Here is a 9,704-nt window from a genome sequence, read left to right on the forward strand (position 1 = left end):
GAAAAGGAAATTGGAAGTTGTAGCTGTGATTTGTGATAGGACTTTGTGTTAGCTCAAATACAGAAGGGTCTTACAGCAATCCTAAAGTAAATGATAAAATATAATTGGATGATCCTTTCCAAGTTTATGCTGCTTGAGATACCTAAAGTTTTACTGAAGAGAAAATATTGTCAAACAAAATTCCTTAAAATCCTTAAAATTAAAGAAATAAAATCATTTCGCATTGCCAGTAGATGGCAGCTTGTTACCTATTTTACAAGGCAAAGGAGTTTTAAAGCTAAGGAGTAAGTCTTTTTGCTCTACCGCAGTGTAGCAAGAGGGCTTGAAATTTTCCTACACAAAACTACCATGTTTTCAGCTAAATACAAGCCCTTTGTATACTTAAATAAGATTAAGGAGATCTTAAGAGTACAAGCTGGAAAAAGCAGTAAAGCTAGTCAGGATCCTAGTCGGAGCTGCAGAATCTTCTTAGAAGCAAGCAAGCACAGGCAGAATATCACACGCAGATTTAACCTTGAAAACCGTAACCAATGGTATCTATACTCTCTACCTCGAAAGAAGACATTTTAGGGAAAAAAAAAAAAAAGAGAGATAAAAAAAGACAAAAAAAACCTGCCCATTCACTATTTACAAATGGTAAAAAAAAGTGGGATGAAAAATATTTTGTTCAATCACCATATCACACAGAAGCATTATCAGTCAAAACCCAGACCATAAGAAAAACACATCACTTGACAGGATCATTAGCATGACCTTTTGAGCATGTTGTGTTCTTCAGTGGTTTTTAGGATTTTTTAAACTTGAGTTGTTCTATGCTGTATTGATTCTGAAGAGTCAAAAACAAACAAACAAAAAAAATACTTACTTTTGATTTTGAAAACAGACAAACAAATTCTTATCACCAGTTTCCAGCCTATGTTAGATACAGAATTTTTCCTTTCCTTAGGCTCTCAGCTTTTTGGGATAGTGACCTACTTTTTTCCTGTATTTCTGTGGTAGCTGAATCAAATAGGTTCAGGGCCCTTGTTTGGTCTATATTGTAGCAATGCTCCAGTGATAACTCAGGAAAAGCGGGAAGATGTCACTAGGTGTTTGTAGTTATGATTTAGTTCATACACTCATGTGGAATCTGAGTCCGTCCACTGAAGTTGGTGTAAAAGCAGCATGAATCAGAATTAACTATTTAAAACTACTGCTGGAGCAACAGAAAGAAAGATGAAGTTACAGAGGTTTGCTTTACTGTGTAAAATGCTGATCAGTATGTGATAACAGGGTAATATTTCATTTTTCCTCAACTAGGTGATAGAGCGGTGTTTGAGGGCAAATGATGGCTTCGTGTTCCCTTGCTATAACTCATGTAAGTAATGAACAAGCCTACGGATTTTATAAATCCACTTCTTACTCTGAAATCTTATTAGAGGCTGAGTAGAACGTATCCTGGTTTACACTAAAATAACTGTTTCATTTCCCTTATTTTAAGTAGTTGTTCATCAAGCCCAGGAATTAGAGGCATGTCTACCCCATGCAGTGCAACTCTGAAATATCCCAGCTAACACCAGGATCAATGTCTACTGGTCCAGGTCAAGGTGACGCATCCATCACCAGTAATTAGTCTTCCTGTTCAGCATCATGCAAACATAACTCTATTTCATTCAAGTGCTGGAGTTAAAAAATGTAAGCCAGCTCAGAGCTGTTTTAGGCTTCTCTGCACTACACAAGGAGTTGTGAGGATAATTCCTTATCATCATTTCTTCCACAGAGATGAAGGAAAAAGAGAATAGTCTCAAGGCTAGGTAAGGCAATTCCTATTTCTTAAAAATGCAGTAGACAGGAAAAACAGCTGGGATACCTATAATAATAAAACAAACCAAAACCAAAACCTGAAAACTAACTCAGACACTTGTCAAATTTGAGTTCTTATAAATTTCTCTTTTTATCTGGTTATGCCTTCAAACATCTCCATTATAGTTTATCTTGAGATATTGTATGACACAAAACTAAAAGTCTCACCTGTTTTTGCTGTGAGAATTACAACATAATTATTTTTTTATGGAAAATTTAGAAACTAAGTATTAAAAATAAATTAATAAGAACATTTATTTTGTCTTTTCTAATCCATCCTGAGAGCAGTCTTTCATTCTGCTGTTTCCAAACCACATAGAAATGAAGAGATAAACACACAACACATAGTAGTCAGCAGTAGAAATGATAGCACAAAGCTCTCTTATGATTTGCAATGCCCTTCTAAAACAAAATTTAGCCAGACAGCAGTCTTCTAACCCTCATATGTCTCCTTTTCCAGTAAGAACCACAAATGTAAGTGTGTGTGTATGTGCATAAAATCAGCTTGTAAGTATTTGGTGTTCCTACACGTTAAAATAATTGCCACTCCATAGTCTCAGTCTAAGACCAGTTACAGCTTTAGCCTTTATCACCAAGTTCTAAGTCCCTCACTAACAGGATTTAATTTACCCAAACTGCTGACAAAACCAAAAGAGGGAATCTACACTGCTGTGGATTTGAGTCATTATATTAGTTGCTGCTGAAGTAACAACGTTCCCTTTTCTGAGTTCAAGTCCAGTGGGACTGGATTCCCTGAATTTTTAATTAATTAAAAGCTAGAAACTATGACAGATGGACAGAGTGGCTCAATGTATATAGATTACATTTATGTGATTAAATAATTCAACATTTTTTTTGTAAGCTAGCTAAATTTATCATCATACATTGAGCATTTATTTGCCTGGTCCCACTCTTTAAGGTTTTAGGTTTTAGTCCTGCTTTTTCTGAAGTCAGACAGCCTTTCTGTAATCTCCGTGAGGCTGGAAACCATCCACCTAAGAGGCTGGAAAATAACCACCAGGACTAGGGTCTTTACATCTGTGTAGGTGATATAAGAGGAATAAAGTATCTCAGTTGAAGGCACTGACACATCCAAAGCCTGCTAGGGAAAAAAAAAAGGACATTCACAAATTATTTTCTAAACAACTTGTACAAGACTGTTTCTGCATGAATGACAATTTTGAGTGGCTATAATTCCATTTTATCACACTGATAATGTAGTTTGCAGCCAAAACATCATACAAATGATACCTAAAAATGAACATTTACCATTAGCTGTTTATTGCTGTCTTAAAATATTTCAGTCTTCCAACTGGGGTGAATAAATTCTCCCAACAAGGACATACCTTTTTATTCTGTACTTGTACAGTTCCTACCAACAAAATCCTGCTTCAGGACTGCAGCTTTTATGCTCTACAACATTGTAGGCAAATACCTACCTCACACTAGCAGAGAAGTAGGAAATTGAAACATTTGAAGTTACCTATATGAAGTTACCAAGCCAGATTACTCAATCAGTGGAAACCATCTGGAGAAAAGGTATGTTTCTCATTAAAGAAGTGCTGGAAGAGTTCACTCAGGAAAAGGTCTTGACTGAGGAAGGTTTCACAGAGATATAGGAGGAAAACCCCTGGAAATGGTTTCTTTCAGGAAAAGAGAACTAGAGGTAGAATATTGCAATTTGTTCTTAACAGTGTGTCCTAGGAAAATTCATACTGCTCTTTCTCACTTTTTTCCCCTCATTTACCTTTCTGGCTTTTCTGCCCTTTCTTAAATATGTTTTCCCAGAGGCACCACCATCTTGGCTGAGGGGCTCAGGTGGGTCTGTTGCAGAACAATACACCAAAATACACCATAAATTTGGGGTCCTGCAGTGTCCACATTTCCGTTCACAGAAGACCACTTGATGGATGAGAGATGAGGATTCAAGCTTCAGTCCAACATTCATACACAACAAATAATTTAATGAGTTCAGACACAATATATGGACTCTATGTAAAACATAATAAATGTTAGAAAACCTGCTATTCTCTGAGGGTTGTATATTAGTGAAAATTATAACATTGTTCCCACCCCCTGATCTAAGTAGGGGAGCAGTGGGTAATAATCCTCAAGTACATAGGAATACTAGGGTCTAACCTCTCCTTACCGACCTTGGTTTCTTTAAACTTTACAGAAGTCTATACCTGTATCTACAAATCAAGAGCAATGCATAACAATTTCATGATCTCATGGAAATATATCAAAGAATGGTATTTCCTTTAAAAAGAAGAAACAACACACCAGAAGAAACAGGTATCCTGTTTCTTGAATTAGGTGTTCGTACAACCCACCGGATTGTTGCATATTGAATCCTGGGTATCTAACTCTCCTCATTCAATATGCGCTATCTCAGTCTTGTGAATTACTTTTTTAGCCAGGTACCTAACCTGGAGGCAGTATGCAATACTAAGACATCATTTTGGATACATCCTGCTGACTTTTCAATATTCATAAAATGTATATAATAGTATTTTCCTACATCCACAAAGGTATGAGAATATTTTGATGGTAGAGTATCTGAATACCAAGTCCTATGACAGGAACATACAATGGTGTCCTTACCAGTACCTTTAACAGGCTGTAAACTGGGGAGAAGAAAGAGTGAGTTGCAAGAGAAGGGAGAGGGAATGGACTAGTCCCAGAGAGCATCACAGGCGTAGATGTATGGTATGGAAGGAGGAACTGAGACCAGTCTTGATTAGCACTGCATTCAGACTTCTTGCAGATGGTTAACAAGAGAAAACCTACTGGTTCTGTCCACTGTGAATAAGAAGGGAGCTAATAAACATTCTCTGCAAATTGTCTTTGAAAGGCAGTTTCAAATCATTACCTTGTCCTCATTTGCTAAATACAGATAAAAGTAATTTTCTGCAGGATGTTTTTCCTAGTAGGAAACGAATTTCTTAAACAGCAGACAAAATTTGCTAGAATTCAATAATTGCTTAATAAAGACAAATTATTAACTATATAATAAGTCCTTTCCCCTTTCAAATTAATTTTCCAGTAATCCCCATATTTCTCTAAGAGATGAGAATAATTATATTGGCTCTGCTGAATAACTGTAAGCTATTACATTCCTTTAGCTAAGCATAGTTTTATGAAACAGCCAAATGAACACTGTCTTTGTAATGAAGATCTGCAATTCTGAATGCTTTATAGTCCAAATACAAAGTTCTACGACTAGAGACTGGATATTATTTCAATCAACCAGGATTCTTTCAGGTAAATTGACTAATCATTTTCTAACACTTTCAATTGTAAACTGTACAATAAGGAGTTAAAAATTCTGAATTCCCAAGATTCTTTGTTCAGTGTTTCAGAAGCCAAATCAAGTATAATTTGCATTACTACAAAGGTGCTAATAAATATACACTGCTTCCAAAGGTGTAGTATAAATTCAATAGATCGTGTATATGCACAGCTCTAAATCACTGATTCATTTATAAAATGAAATAATTAATTCATCCACTATATTACAATAATGTGTCACATTGTAGAACTTATGACATATTCACATGAAGGTGGATGGAATTTTCTTTCATTATTAAATGTGCTTATCCCCCCAAAATAAATGGAAAACAATAATGAGTAAGATTGATTGTAGATTGGTGCATGAAGAAGCCTGGCTTTTATTTATTTAGCAATAAAATAAATTTTCAAAGAAAATACTTATCTAACAACACTCAAATATTCTTCTTGTTCTCTTAAATATCTCTCTGCCTTATATTCACAATCTTTTTTTTTTGTGAAAAGAATGTTTGGTGTAGGCACCCTCACACTTTGGACTAGACCTTTGTATTGGAGTTCCCTTGTGACAGAACCATGAAAACAGACAGCCTCTACCATCCTTTGCTGAAATACAAATTTTGACCTGTTTCTCTGTTCATTATATTTTTCTTTCTCCTTCTATCTCAGTTTTAGACTTGGTTTTTTTTTTTCCTTTTACTTTATCCTCTCCCATGACAGAGCTGGTAGGATGGTGTAGCATCTGTTGGTGGCTCTGCAGAGATTGGGCACCTTTTTTCCTGGCTAAGCTGAATGTTGAGAAATTAGATGTACAGCTTTGTTTACTGAATTGCTCCTGAGTGTATGTCTTTATTGCCCCCTGTACAAGGACTCTTGCAAATTCAGGAAGGGAAAGCCAGTTTCAGGAAGCTGTTCTTTATGACTCATTTGTACTTTGTTCTATTCAACACACTTTTTCAAAGAAAATCCCAGATTCTACAATTCTCCCAAATGAACTTTGTTCTCTGTCTGAAACTGTTCAATTCTGAACCTTTCTTGTATCATCTCAACAACGTTGATGTCACGTGGAGCTGGTACATACCTCTTTGTACACAAAACTGAGCTCTTTCAAATGTCCACATTAGTTGCATGGTTCTCATTGAAAGCAGGTGCCACCTGTTAGAGTGATCTGTAATTTGATTATAACAGCAACACGCTCAAACAGACTTTGTTACTATCCACTGTTTTATCTAAGGCTCATTCAGCAATTAGTCACTAATTTGAGAAAGTAGATGTCAACCCCATTGCTTGATGAAATGTAAACATGTATTTAAGACATTCCCTGAACAAATGTAAGTTTAATTACACAGGTAAAAGTCTTACTGAATCAAGTTTCTTGCCCTAAAACATAAACCTGAGTGGTACATGATTAAAACCCAACAGTGCCCAGTATTTGGTGTGCCAAATCTGATAACAGCATTCTGTACGTGGTATCTGTGTAAGTGCTCTGGTTCCAAATGTAACTCTTCTAATGCAAGTTCCATGACATACATCAGGGCTTGACTCTCAGTTGTCTTGGCCAAAAGATAGTGAAAAATTCAGAAGGAAGAGCTATCCAGTGAGCATCTTTATTTCTACAATTTCATAAAAGCTATTTAAACAAAAATAAAACAGGACATCATCTTTGACACTCACAATACTGCATATTTATAGTTCAAAAAGTAAAGTTAAAATCTTCCACTGCAAACCAAGTGGTGAAATATGCTCATGCTAACAGAGACCAAATAAAAATCAAGGTTCTTTGTAGCAAGAAGGTTTAGATCTTATACCATTGGCTGACAGACAAACTCCCTTTAATAAGGGCTGATGTAGAGGGTTAGATGTTAAAAAGCCAGGCCAGTGCAGCAGAGTTCCGTGAAAGCTTAGGAGTGAAACCACAGAGGCTAAATCCTAAATTCAGACTGCGATGTGTTATCTGGCAGGCAAGGCTTATCTGGTTCTATATCCCTCACTAGACATAATTTGAGCTGCTGTTCTTTAAGCAAGAGATCAGCTACAAATATCCCTTACTGTAAAAGACAAGCTATTCCTGTTCTGGGAGGCTTCAAATGATGTTGCCCGGTTAGCAGATCTTCTGGCATATTTCCCCTTGCTGCATCTTGAAAAAATAGGTGGTAAAACTAGCAAAGGATGAAGTCACTACATATCAACAATCACCAGCAAATTCATGGCAGGCTTTAGAGGCAGAACTTCTCTAACCGTGATTGGTACTGCAGAGAAGGCTGCCCAAAGCCTCTCTGAGTTCAAATTGCTTTGAATCAGGACAGCTGAATGTACAGACAGATAAGCTATTGTCAGAGCTTTGAAGAAAAAGAGCTAGATGCTTCCTTCTTGAAATGAAGTGGAAACAGTCACTGTCATAAAGTAAAAGATAGTAGTGCTAGCAAAAGTTAAAGTGCTCTTTTATGGGCTTCTGTGCTGAGGCTTCTTCAAATGGATGAACTACTCTTCATCTGCGCCATACACCTGCAGAGAGAGATGGCTAAAAAAACCTGTGAATGTGGCCATGTGAATAAGTGTTGCCAGAATGAATATTAATACCTGAAAGCCTCATTTTTATTTTTAGTTCACTTTCCCAAGAATAATGGTGTTTACTTTCTCAGAGGAAACATGCATTGCATAATCAGAGGGAACTGACACTGAAGAACCGTAGAGACACCAGAGAGTTAGACATTAGTAGTTTTATGGAAGATAATACAGAGGTAGGCTATATATCACAGATCTGAAGGGTGCAGAAAGGTCCAGTTTCCTTTTGGATGATAATTTAGGAGGGCATAGAAATATTATAAACATTCATAAGAAATGTGCTTCCTAAATTGGCTGCCATCATGACACCACCCTGTAAAAATTCAGATACCCCAGAAAGGCCAGGATAAAGTCACAGGAAAATCTTTTTTGTCTCTTAATATGCATAACTCATACTGACAATAAATTCATTTGCTGACATGACTGATATTGATTGAATTTAAGGATGGTCAGATAGACAGAATGTATTTCCACCTCAGAAAATTCCTTTTACTGTTTGGTCATTGTAGTATTCCTGAGGATCTACTTCAGACAGCCTGACTGAAAGAGCTTTGCTCTGCATGGTATCACTGCCTCCAGCTGCCACCTAGAGTTACTGCTGGCATTTTCCTTACAGGGAACAAGTGATGTTTTTCCTCATCTGTAGATACCGAAAAACAAACTACAGGTGGACTGAGTTTCCAAATCAGCTGCTGCCATTTCAAGAGAGGCTCCAAAAAGGCCTTGTAATCACTTCCCATCTCTGTTTGTTTGTTGCTAGTAAAATACTTGCTTTCTGCCCACTTTCCAGCTTTTGTGTCTAGGTCTCAGAATGTAATTCTGACCTCTCAGAAAACTGACAAAAGTCAACAGATTAAAACAAATGTTACTTCACTTTGGGGTAAGAGTATTCTCTCACTTCCCCACCCCATGTATGGTGCAGAATGCGCAGGTCTGGAAACATATTTCATTGGGATGCAGAGATATGTGAAGAGGATTGTAAAACTGTCCTTAAGTCTCTAGAAAGGTTAGCGCCCTTTAGCTTGTTTAATTCATTTCTTTCACACCTGGCTCTGTGCCAGGTTCATCTCTTAAGACACAAGTGCAATTGCAGATGTGGTGCTGACTTGCACATCAAGACCAAATGCAACATCCACCAAAGAACTTGTTATGCACCCTCTTCATTTGGCAGGGAAGGAAGAAGGGCAGAGATGAAGCCATAGTTCATAATCTTAGAGAAGTGCTTCATGAGAAGGCAGCAGGAGAGCTCTTTGTTACTTCTCCTAGTGAAGCTGGACCACTGAGAAATCAGGAATGGAAGAACCAGGAATTAGAGAATGAAAAAGTAGCGAGCTGACTCCATCACTCAGTGAATGTCACTGTCCTGGGAGACAGAGTTGTGGGTCCTCTTATGGAGACCATTTCTCCATATGAGTCATTGGAGTCATCTTTTTCCTATGCCTATTACTCAGCCTCACTAGAGGGCACAACTTCCCCTGTGCTCTTTCTGATGTGTCTGTCCCAGCCAGGCATGCAAGTGCAGTAAAAAGAACATGGGATAGGTAACTGAAGCTCTTTACAGATTTGTGCTTAAGCAAAACCAGTTTATTTCTGGTCCAAGGCTTAAGACGTTGTGTCCCATCTAAGTCACACATGCTTCCCACATGGTTATCCAGTGATAGACAGGAATCAAACAAGATAGTCTATCAGATCCTGCAAACAGCTGTCTTGACACAACTGAATAGACAGGAACTTCTTAAGTCAAGACGTCATGAAATTATGGTTTACTATGCCAGGAATTAATAGGATTACTCTAAAAAAGAGCACACCTTGTTTCCTTTTACACAGGTCTTGCAGCTTTCATTCTATTGACTAATAAATCCAGAATTTCACACAGAATGTATTTCAGTTGAATACTCATATGGCAAGTTACATGCATACAGCTGGGTAGAATTGTGCCCTTCAGTTCTGTGCCAAAACCCAAGTCCTGAAAGATATAATAATCAAGCTGGCAATCACAATACAATCTT

This window comes from Strix uralensis, chromosome 1 (assembly GCF_047716275.1).
Source record: "Strix uralensis isolate ZFMK-TIS-50842 chromosome 1, bStrUra1, whole genome shotgun sequence".
Taxonomy (NCBI): domain Eukaryota; kingdom Metazoa; phylum Chordata; class Aves; order Strigiformes; family Strigidae; genus Strix; species Strix uralensis.